Genomic DNA, 12,708 nt, shown 5'->3' on the forward strand with positions numbered 1-12,708 from the left:
TAGACTACAGGTAGACACTTTTTATTTCACCATAGCAGTGACTCAAATTTCTGATAAATGGAAAGCAACATTAAATGTACTAATTTTAACATGTTATCACTGAGCTTGCAATGAATTTTTTTTTTTTAAATAGTATTGATTACCTGAAAGTGTACTTGAGAAAGTGACTTATGTATCATTTTATAAGATTGAATTGGGTTAAGGACAATTTTCATGAGTCTGGTCCACATCTGTCAACCAAGCTAAAGAGTTTGCAGGGGAGGCGAGAATGGGTTTGGGTCAAAGGTCTTTGGGACCCTCACCCTGGAGGGCACATCTTTGAGTTTCTTCTTCTCCTAGGAATTCTCTTTTGAGGGTGAGTCAAATTAATTTGAACATATCTACCCAGCCATGAAGGGTTTGGTGCTCTGTTACATGAAGAGAAATGTCTATGATTATGAAGATGATTAATATTTTTACTTTCAGATTGGTCCCCAAGGAGGAGAAATAATGGTTCCCGTGCCGAATGTATCTTCCACCGAGAGTGAGAAAATGTAAGTCACTTAAGGGAGAAATCTTGTTCTTGCCAAAAGGACCGGCAGGGGCTGCAAAAAACAAACAAACAAACAAACAAACAAACAAAAACAGGTTGTTGCAGTGCTTACAGCACTGATTAAAGCACCAGCCCCTCCGTAGCTTCTCCAATCCCACTCTAAGTCACCACTAACCTAATTCCACCCAGGCTCTCCAATAGATCCCATTCTGCAGTTTATACATTTGGTGGTAAATGTGTGTATAAGTAAGCCTCAGAAACTGCTAACCCACAGCAACCATGATGCTTAAAGAAGATGGGGAAGGGGTTATCTCTCGTTCTCTTTGACGAAAGTGTCATTGGAAGGAAAGTCTGACGTATTCCCAGTTGGTTTTCTGTGCCAGACTCAGAAATCCATCTTAGGTGAGGAAACAGAACACATTAGAAAATTAAAGGATCTGGTAGTCTCTGATCCCAAAGGACTAAAAATCCAGTTGGAAAGGACCAAAAATCCAGACAGAAGAAAATCTAACAGCAACAAAAGGACCAATGACAATAAAGCCAACAAAATAAAAAGTAAGCTAGAATACCAGCCGTAAGTTCAAGAAAGGGAGAAAAGAACATAACATCTGACAAAAGATTTTTTGGGGCAACATTAGCTGTTTTAAGCATAAGCACACAGTTCATCCCTGTTTAGAAAGAGTATAGGTTTCTGCTAAAGGGTCGTAAGGGCCAAAGGTAATGTTGGCATACGGTGAGACCTAGACTTTTGCACTGCTCCATTCACTATGCCAAGCCTGCTGCTCGAGATACAAGGGACCCTATGATTGCTTTAATATTGCTACTAACAGTGGAAATTGTTAAACTCATTACCTGATCCTTCTGAATTCCAAGCCAGTGTCCCAATTTAAAAAAAAAAAAAAGTTATTTCTTTTCCTTTTTTTTTTCTTTTTTTGGAGATGAAGTCTCACTCTCACCCAGGCTGGAGTGCAGTGGCACCATCCCAGCTCACTGCAGCCTCCACCTCCCAGGTTCAAGCGATTCTTGTGCCTCAGCACGAGATACACTTTTAACAGAGATGAGGTGTCACCACAGGCTGGTCTTGAACTCCTGACCTCAAGTGATCCGCCTGCCTCGGCCTCCCAAAGTGCTGAAATTGTAGGTGTGAGCCACTGTGCCTGGCTGAAAAATGCTATTTTCATTTTAGCTTAATTTGTTCTTCTTTATAGGTCATGAAAAAAAAAACAAAAGTTTGTCCTGTGTCCTACTTTAGTGATAGAAGTAAAATGGCCCCTTTTACGTGTTGGTTTCCCTACATTGCATCATATGGTTGCTGTGCCGGTGGACTTAGGGGAGGAGGGGAAGCCATGTGTCTCCCATGGCCTCAGCTCAAGCACTTGCCTCTCAGGCCTGCAGGATTCAGGTCCCCACCCTGCGTTCCTATCCCAGACCATCCCAAGTCTCCTGTCATTTAAAAGAGAGGAATGTGTTTACTTTTAAGACTAGAACCTTAAGCCTGAAATATAATTGGCTGCCCTTGATAAAGCAGACTTTGGGCCAAACAGGCCTTATCCTGAGAGAATGCATGACTTTTAATAACTAAAAACCAGGTACAGTTGGTCATAAATGATAACATACTAGGGTGTTTCCAAATAACTCAAAGACCTTTTGCTGTTGGGAGACTGGCTACCTTGACTATTTATTAGATCCAATTGCAAGTAGAAACTACTCTTTAAAAGAAAAAAAAAAGAAAAAAACACGCAGCTGTCTGTAGTCCAAAACCATGGAAACCAGCTCTCTCTGCAAACAATGAGCCTGTTTCCCGCCAAGACAGCCAGAGCTTCTCAGTTCTCATGATTTTCTTCCAAATCCCAAACAGCAAATGCCTTTAAAACGCACAAAAGAGCAAGGAGCCTACTGAATTGGCAGTTATTCCCGCTCCTTTTTAGTCAGTGTCTGTGTAAAGAAAGGGAAGGCATAAAAAGATCTGTGTTTTGCTTGGTTAGGGTTTCCAAAGACAAGATGGCCTCAGGACAAGTTAAGCCTCTGCTTAGAGAGCTGCTTGGAGCAACCCAGGGAGCGCTTCTGCGTTTTCATGGCCAATGTATGTTTTCCTTCTCAGCAAAGGCCTTGTTCCAGGGGAAACTGAAATGTATGAGGTCCAGAAGGAACCCCATAGAAACCACATTGCATCTCAACAGGGCCACAGTCAGCACATAGTTTCCAGGTTATAAAGCTTCCTCCCCCTTCATCCTTCAATTCCAGAGAGTCTGCAGTCTGTTTTACAAACACTCTTGCAACATATGACTAGAAGCCCGTGTGAACTAGAAACTTAAATACACACCAAAATGCAGATAATGCTATCAGGGTCATCCTGCAAGGCTCACCTGTTCCCCCAGAGGCCAACCCAAGCAAAACTGAGACACGGCTGAGGCCCAATGCTGGAAGAGGCTTTCCACCTCCCGCCTCAGCAGCCGGCCCTCGTCCACAGGCCCAAGGCAGTGTCCTCATGAACTGGGACCCTCTATTCACACAAGACAGGAAGCTGTTACTCAAGCTACATGAGCACAGCCCAGGATCGCTTATCTCTTCCTGAGAACCTCTCCACTGCCTTGGGGTCAAGTTGCCCCTCAGTGCTCCCCGTATCTGCATATTGCTCCCATTCCAACTCCTTCACCAGGCTGTGAGCTCTATTCTGTTCACTGATGCATCCCTGGTTTTTAGTTCAGTGGCCGTCAGCAGAAGCTCAATAGACATTTCTTGAAAGTTGTTGGCGCGTCAGTCTTGGAGAGATCCATGCTAACTATCCATTCATTGGAGTGAATCTCTATTGATAGAAGTTCAATGAAAGAAATATGAGTAAAAGAGATATTTGGGGCAGAGGGCAACTTCCAAAAATCCATCAAATAGGCTGTCACCTGTGTATCAGCATGCCCTGTGCATCAGCTGTAACCTTTATTGTGTCTTGGAGTTCTTTGAGAATGTGATTAAATCTATACACCCTTTATTAAAAAGATATATATAGACACACACACACATATATATACATGCATTGTTGTCTGTAATTTCAAGAGTTTTAAAGGATGCCCTGAAGCACATTACTGGGATCTCAGGCGAAGAACACCTGCTCCAACTTAAAATTTGATACTTTTCTAGGCTTCTATTTTAGTCTTCTACCTCCCTGAGGGCAGGAAGGAAATCTTAGTCAGCTCTGTATCTACCATAATTCCTTGCACATAGTGAGGATCTCTTGAAAAAAATGCAAACTAACTGAGAAAGCAATGAACCAGTGACTCTTGAAATTCAGCAATAGCACCAATCCTAAGCAATCCATCGTTTGCTTCTGTACTTTACCGCCACCTACCCACCCATGGAAGCATGTCTAAGACTTGCAGAGTCAGAAATAAGGAGTGCTTCTGACATCTATGCAGAGCAAACAACCAAGAGTACCTGCCTCAGGACATTGTCCTCTGTGGTGAGGGAGACAGTTGCAGGACTGTCCCCAGAGGATGCTTTCTAAACCTATGGGGGCATGTTTTGGTTGTCACAATAATTAGGGGGCCACCGTCAGTGTTTATTGGGTAAGACACCAGACATGTTGCAATGTCTAGGCTAATTCTGCATTGCAAAGAATTGTCCAGAGTCTCACATGACTCACAATTGTACCATCAGATATTCATGTAGGTGAAAACGTATTTATAGATCTGTGATTCTGGATCCTAACTATGTGTTCCAATGTAATTTTTGTACAGTTCTAAATGTACACTGAGTTTTCCAAAAATGCAGCTACCACATAAGTCCATGTAAGACTGTAGATTGTTTGGCTGGAACTTTACCAAGAGCTGTTCTTCTTTTGAATAATCTCCATACTAACGTCTACATCTCTGTTGGGATTTGAGCCACCAGCGAAGCACATCTGTATCATGCTACATGTGAGAGCTATTATATTCACAGTGATGCTACATAGGTATGTAAGCTCTGACTACTTTATCATGTCTTCTGCTGTAGTTGTACCCAAGCATTTACATACTGAAATGTATATTCTTCTTTAAAACTATATTTTAACATTTCTCATTTATATTCCAGTAAGAACATTCTACAGAATTTCAAAATTATGTTTAGAAGTAAGTTTTGTCACCTACATATTTAATTTCAATAGATTAAAAGAAGCATTACAAAAAGGTTCCTATAAAAAGGAAATTAAGTCTGATAGTGAACTACAGCATTACCATTTGTATGGTGAATTATGAAGGATGCTTTTAGATGCAAGTAACAGCATGCTAAATGTGGTTTGAAAAATAAAGATGTTAGTTATTTCATAAAACAAGAAGCCCAGAGGTAGGTATTTTCAATGTTGGCTTAGTGGCTTCATGCGGTGGAAAATAACCCAGGTGACTGTCATCTTTCTGCTCGGCTACCTTCAGTGAGTTGTCCTTTGTCCTCAGGATTGTCCCTTTGACGTTGCAAGAGAACTGCTGCAGCTTAGTCTGTATCCAAAAGAAAGAGGCACTAATTTTCCCTTGCATAGATCTTTTAACTAAAGAGGAAGATCTTTTTCCAGAAGCTCCAGCGAAGACTTTCTTTCTGGTTTAATTCACCAGGATTTAACTAGATGCTGATGGCAGCAAGGGGAGCTGGGAAAGCTAGTGTTTTCAGTATTAAATACAGGTGGCTCTGCTGACAAGGCTTTGGACGGGGGACTCAGGGGCACAGGTGCAAATGGCTGTTAGTTGCAATCATAACTGCTTACTATGATTACTCAGAACAAAAAACACCTAACAAATGGTATGTTTTAGAATGATATATTTATATGTTTATACTTCAACCAAAAGTATGGAAAAAAGTCATCAGTGAGACTATGTTTAATGGTATTGATTCTGCGTACCCTTTTTCTCCCTAGTTGCCACAATTTATTGGTTTTTGTTTGTTTTTTGTTTTTGTTTTGTTTTGCTTTTCTTTTTTTTTGAGATAAGGTCTTGTTCTGTTGCCCAGGCTGGAGTTTAGTGGCAAGATCACAACTTACTGCAGCCTCAACCTCCTGAGCTCAAGCCATCCTCCCACCTCCAACTCCCAAGTAGCTAGGACTACAGCTGTGTCACCATGACTAGATAATTTTTTATTTTTCTGTAGATACAAGGGTCTGTCTATGTTGCCTAGGCTGGTTTTGAACTCTTGGGCTCAGGTGATCCTCCCACCTCGGCCTCCCAAAGTGTTAGGATTACAAGCATGAGCCACCATGCTCAGTTCTAGTTGCCATAATTTGATTTTAAATCAAAGTGGCATGTTCTATGTTCAAAAATGATTCAACTGTGCCACCTACCTCATGGCTTTGCTGTGGGTGACAAGTGAGAATACATGCAATTACACCTGTAAGGTATTCTTGATCTGATAGCATTATCCCCAAAGAATGCATATGAAACATAGCTGTAAGTTTATTTATTTATTTACTTTCCATAGAATACAAATAAAAGTTTATTGTACAAAATTAAGGCCTTCATATTTCATAGTTCACCAAGGCTAAAGAAACACTAGATAATTTAAGTCCTTCACAAAAATTTCACTTTCACTCCTCGTAATCTCTATTACAATGACCCAACCAAATGTTAGCAAAACAAACACTATAAATAACACCAAGTCCTTTAAAGATGACTGTCCCAAGTGTTATTTCTTGGCATAGGTGATCTTCATAGCATGGGATGTTGTGATCTTAAATCCCTGCAAAGCATCCCTGGCAGCTCCAGCCTGCCCACCATTTTCAAATTCAACAAAAGCAATGTCATGCCTCCCTGGTACTAGATGTACTTCCTTGAAGCCAGGGAACTGATTAAACAGCATGGATAACATCATCTCATTAGTCTCTTCTGGTAAGTTATTAAGGAATAAAATATAGTTTGGAGGATAATCGAGGACCTGAGGATTTGGTGTTGAATTTCCTTGCATATTAGCTGAATTTGGAGTTCCCTAGCCAGGCCTTTTGTTTGTGGTTGTTGCAGTCTGTTCCACAGTTTTGCCTTTTTTTTTTTCCTTTGTCAGCAAAAGTGCCACACATTTTAGATATTATATCCAAATCTGTTTTTGCATATATATTCGCATTGGTTTACCATGAAATGGAAATCCTTGTGACTGTCTCAAAGCACTTGTGGATGAGCCCAGTTCCTTAAATATGACAAAGGCCTGCCCCTCATCTTCATGGTCTTTAAAGCCACAAAGTCCACCACATGACCAAACTAAGAAAACAGGGCATATAGGGATCTCTTCAATTCTTCCTTTTTAATTTTGTCATTCACATTGTTGATATAAATTGTATGATTTGGTCTGATATCCATGTTTGAGTTAAATTCTTCAGAAAGAGACAGTAAATAATCTAAGGCCTACGCCGTCTCCCATAAGAAACAAAAACTACTGTAAGTTTATTTTAAGCTAGGTTTCACAGCCTAAATGAAAATTAAAATGGAAAAAAAATGTGTGAGATTGAAGTTTTGCAATCTAACTTTCAAATTCACCTAGAGATATGATAGGTTAGACTACTAGAATACTGAGAATGTAACCTTTTAAAAAATGGAAATAGCAAGAAGGGGAATCTTCTGTCCTGTTTTAATCCCCACTGGCTATGTCCTGTCAAGATCTAGAACACAATTAGGCACTAGAACCAAGAGCCAACAAAGCGTGATGATGCTGTCTGCAGCCTCCACATGCTGAGCATCTCCATGCTCTTTGGTGCAGCTCAGTGGAGCCAGAGCTAACCCCAGGGACCAGATGTCTGGGTTTGCCCAGGAAGGTCTCACTTTACTCGTACTACGGATACAGACAGGAAGCAAGGAAATACTAGGTAGTAGAGAGCGGTTCCCCAGCAAAGTCCCCACCCTCAAGCCTGGAAACCCGAGGCTTTAAATGGGAATAGGCATTCCTGTTTTTGCCCCCAAATGTTGCCTTTTCCAAGACCACCCTGGCCCACCACACCCCCATGCTGTACCTATAAAAATCCCAATCCCCAGGCTCCATGAGCAGAAGTATGGCAGAGTGGCAGAGCAGCAGAGCGGCATGGCAGAGAATGAGAGGAGAGGAAGCATCTGAGAGGAGTTCGGCTGGGGGCATTGGGAGAGATCAGCTTCAGGATGACTGAACTCCAGGGGAAGATCATCTTCCCACTCTATCCCCTCTCCAGCTTTCCATCCCACTGAGAGCCACCTCCATCACCCAATAAGATCCCCACATTCACCATCCTTCAAGTACATGTAACTTGATTCTTCCTGGATGCAAGGCAAAATTTGGGATGCACTGGGTGCAGAAACCCAAAAAGGCAGTCACCGTGACTCTTCGCTGAGCTGTTTAACACTTAAGCCATCCTGGACAGCAGGGCTAAAAGAGCATTGTAATACTCATAGACATTGCCATGGGGCCAGAGCCCAAAGGCGCTCACCCTGACTCCAGCACCTGCTCACCTGCATGCTCCCCTCCTGTAAGGGATTTGAGCACGTGGTGGCCAAGCAAACAAGCCACACTCCTGTTGCAAGTCCCACAAAGGGGTCCAGGGAGTCTCCCATTTCATTACTCCTACCCTAATTAAAAGTGTGCTGGTTTGGGGATAGTTACCCCATGAATCGATTTTGAAATTCTAGACCGTAAAGTCTCAACTCACACCCAATCTCTCAGCTGAAGAAAGAAAAGTTAAAAGAAAGGGAAAGTTGTAGGGTTGGGGAGTTGGAGCAGAAGAGGGTTAAACAGGAAGGAAAAAAAGAGTAGGCCATTAAGAAAATAAAAACTCAGGCCCTACATTAGGAAGAACAAAAATCCAGAATGCCATTCCTCCAGGTATTCTCCTTCTTGGCTGGGAGGGCTGGTGGGGAAGGAAAATTTCACAACAGCCCAATGAATGGATGGCTTGTTTCCCTCCAAGGAGGCTTACAGCTGGACACCAGTAGTCCGAATAGCGGTCCTGTTTCTCAGGCAGGCTTCCAAGGCCGCCAAGTGTTACAAGCCCTTCATAGAGCAGTGGATTTTAAAGGTGAATTGAAACTATTTTAAGATCCCTCTTGGGTAGCAGATGGACAGAATGACGGATTGTTACTATGGTGTAGTTGTTTTCATTCCTGGCCCAATTGCCGCACTAAGCATACAGCACTGTGGGCTCCACAAGAGACAGGCATGGTTTGCTCTCTCTGCAAGCACGATGTGTTCTGTAAAACATGCAAAGAAAGAAGAGTGGGAACCAGATTACAAGTTCTTCTAAATAAAATAGAAAAACATTTACTAGGCCGTAATAGGACTAGGCAAGCTAATGCGGAATTCCGCTTTGATATTATCTTTGAGACCCAGTTGGGGGAAGGGGGGTGACATGTATGTGAAATTGTACTTTCAGGAGTTTTATTCAGTAATCCAAAAACTAAGAAGTCTTTTGATTGGATCAATGTTACCCAATTTGGGGGCCAAAATAATAATAATAAACTTTGGTATACCTCAGTGGTTAAGAGTTCCAGTTCTAGGCCAGGAGTGGTGGCTCACGCCTGTAATCCCAGCACTTTGGGAGGCCGAGGCGGGATGATCACAAGGTCAGGAGATCAAGATCATCCTGGCTAACACAGTGAAACCCCGTCTCTACTAAAGATACAAAAAAAACTCAGCCGGGTGTGGTGGCGGGTGCCTGGAGTCCCAGCTACTCAGGAGGCTAAGTCAGGACAATGGTGTGAACCCGGGAGGTGGAGCTTGCAGTGAGCCGAGATTGTGCCACTGCACTACAGCCTGGGTGACAGAGCTAGACTCCATCACACACACACACACAAAAAGTGTTCCAGTTCTAGATTAGATAGCCTTGATTCAAATCTCAGCTTCATCAGTTACTGTAACTCTAGGCAAGTTTCTTAAACACCTTGTATCTTGGTTTTCTCATCAGTAAAATGCTGATGTTGCCTCTGTCATAAGGTTGTTGGGAAGAGCTGATAAACAAAATGCTTAGGACACTGCCTGGCACATCCTGGAGCTTGTTAATGTCAGTTGTGGTGGTAGCTGTCACTATTAAAAGGTATAATTCCAGGGTTCCATTGTCACCTCTTAAATGTGCTTAGCTATGCTCAAGTTGGCCAGCCAGGGAAAAATGTTTTTTCAGAGATAAGGTACTGATATGTCAATAATGCTCCCAGTTTCCCTCCCTTGAGTAGGTCAGGAAGGAGGAAGGTTTGTGAAAGAACGGAGCTATTATAAAATATAGTTACAGAGTTGTATAGCTCTAAGGGGTTTCTGTGCTGCCCTGGTTACTTCTCTTGCAGAAAAAGAAGGAAGTGTTTGGGAGACTGAGGCTGGCAGATCACGAAGTCAAGAGATCGAGACCATCCTGGCCAACATGGTGAAACTCCGTCTCTACTAAAAGTACAAAAATTAGCCAGGTGTGGTGGCACGTGCCTGTAGTCCCAGCTACTTGGGTGGCTGAGGCAGAAGAATTGCTTGAACCCAGGAGGCAGAGGTTGCAGTGAGCTGAGATTGCGCCACTGCACTCCAGTCTGGTGACAGAGCTAGACTATGTCTCAAAAAAAGAAAAGGAAGTGGTAAGAATTCATAGCAATTAGAGTCACCAAAGCTGGGAGGGTAGGACTGAAATGTTTTTGTTCCACAAAAGTTTTTCTGAGCCTTTGCCTGCACAAAAGTACTTTATTAGGACATTTCCGTGCTACCTGTGTGATGCTCAAGGACTTCATTCATTCACTGACTTGTTCCACAAGTCCATGAGCATTAACTATGGATCAAGACCTGTCCTAGGGGCTGGAGATAGAACATCAGACACAACAGGGTCCTAACCTCAGGGCCTCACAGAGTATGGGGGATGCTGACCAGTAGCAAGCAATCATGAGTGATAGCTCAGGAACTCAGGGAGCAGAGAGGAAAGGGCCAAACTCATCACTTGATTCATGGGAAAGCAATCTCAGGTTCTAGCACGGGCAGAGTCCACATATGGAAGTGTTTCAAAGTGGAGAATTCCTGATTTGATGTCAGATTTAAAAGAGCAGGTAAAACTCAGAGTCAATTTAGTATGAGCAACGAGGGGAGACAGGGGAGTTGGCAAGGCAGGGAGTAGGTACCACTCATTAGTTCTTTGCCAGCAGTGTGATCAGCCTTGTGCTAAGCCCTTTCTGCCATGCTCTGTGACAATCCACTGAAGTCAGGATGGCTGTTGTCTTTTGACAGATGAGAAACCTGAAGCACAGGGTATTTAAGTGGCTTGGTCAAGGTCTTCCAACTGCTTAGTGGAGCTGGGTTAAGCAAATGGCTGTGGCTTCAAGCTTTGGTTTTTCCATTGCCCGACGGGGGCTTGGTTCCAGGAAGGCAAGTGGACTCCATCCGGGATATTATGAAAGGAAAACTAAGAGCATGTTGTTACATCCAGAATGATGGTAATATGTTTAAAATTAGATTATATTAGGAAACTGGCAATACTATGTGTCCCTAGGTGTGATCCAGCTTGGATGGGCAAGCCAGGCAAATAAAGATCATTATCAATAGCCTGATATGCCCCAAGTGTTAATTTGCACATAGGACTTGCACTGGCCACTCAGTCAGGCTACTTGTGACTTCTCTTTCCCTGAGATACCCATTTGGCCCAGGGATGTATGCAAATGAGTTCTGGATGTTCATAAAAGCTCTGTCTCCCCACAAAATGCAGATTGCCAAGTGATGCATCTCTTCCAGCCAAGTTTTCATTCTCACATCTTTGGTTCTTTGATTGATTTTGCTACTCCATTTCTAGAACCTTCTTTACCCTCACCCCCATCTTGGGTTGGTTAGTGTTTATATTCAGCTCTAAGTAACAGAAACCTAAACAATGGCTTCAAAGAACCATGAGGTTTAATTTTTCTTAGTGGCAGTTGCTAGCATTAGTGGAGATATGAAAATGTTGATCCTGTCAAGAAGTAAATTGCTTGCATAGATGGAAAGATATTTCATGCTGCCCTGAGTCTCCAGATTGTTATTTACTGTCCTAGATGGGGCCATTTAGTTTTCATGACAGGCTGCTGATTTTCTAGTTACTGTCTTCTCTCTAGCTGGCTGGCTCCATTCTAATTTCATCAGATTCAGTCTATTATTGGGCCAACCTGGAGCTTCCCTGGGTAGCTGCTCCACTTGCCAATGGTTCAGAATGTAGATACTGGGTTAGCTCTGAGGTGCCCTTCATTTTGAGTTGCTGAAGCAGAGCTTTAACACACCCTCAGTCCCATGCTCTTCTGAGGACACAGAGAAACCATGACATGGGAACAGGAGATCATTGAAAAGCCTACTGTGTGCCAGGCGATTTAGACACACTTTCTCCCTGATGCCTCATGAGAACCTAGGAAATGAATCCTGTTATCTTTTCCATTTGGGAGATGAGGACACAGGTTTAGAAAATGTGAATAAGGGGGAGGCGGAGCAAGATGGCCGAATAGGAACAGCTCCAGTCTCCAACTCCCAGCGCGAGTGACACACAAGACCGGTGATTTCTGCATTTTCAACTGAGGGACTGGGTTAATCTCACTAGGGAGTGCCGGACAATCGGTGTTGGTCAGCTGCTGCAGCCCAACCAGCGAGAGCCTCACCTGGGAAGCGCAAGGGGGAAGGGAATCCCTTTTCCTAGCCAGGGGAACTGAGACACACAACATCTGGAAAATCGGGTAACTCCCACCCCAATACTGCGCTTTAAGGAAACGGGCACACCAGGAGAATATATCCCACACCTGGCCAGGAGGGTCCCAAACCCACAGAGCCTCCCTCATTGCTAACACAGCATACTGCGATCTAACCGCAAGGCAGTAGCGAGGCTGGGGGAGGGGCGCCCACCATTGCTGAGGCTTAAGTAGGTAAACAAAGCCGCTGGGAAGCTCAAACTGGGTGGAGCTCACAGTAGCTCAAGGAAACCTGCCTGTCTCTGTAGACTCCACCTCTGGGGACAGGGCACAGCTAAACAACAACAACAAAAGCAGCAGGAACCTCTGCAGATGCAAAGGACTCTGTCTGACAGCTTTGAAGAGAGCAGTGGATCTCCCAACACAGAGGTTGAGATCTGAGAAGGGAAAGACTGCCTGCTCAAGTGGGTCCCAGACCCCTGAGTAGCCTAACTGGGAGACATCCCCCACTAGGGGCAGTCTGACACCCCACACCTCACAGGGTGGAGTATACCCCTGAGAGGAAGCTTCCAAAGTAAGAATCAGACAGGTACACTCGCTGTTCAGCAA

The 12,708-nt window shown here is 43.5% G+C and overlaps 1 pseudogene; it reads right to left on the reverse strand.

The window, feature by feature from the left end:
* Window positions 1-6,172: 6,172 nt before the first annotated feature.
* On the reverse strand, window positions 6,173-6,884 carry LOC111523661 (annotated as a pseudogene).
* Between the last annotated feature and the right edge of the window lie 5,824 nt (window positions 6,885-12,708).

This window comes from Piliocolobus tephrosceles, chromosome 5 (assembly GCF_002776525.5).
Source record: "Piliocolobus tephrosceles isolate RC106 chromosome 5, ASM277652v3, whole genome shotgun sequence".
Taxonomy (NCBI): domain Eukaryota; kingdom Metazoa; phylum Chordata; class Mammalia; order Primates; family Cercopithecidae; genus Piliocolobus; species Piliocolobus tephrosceles.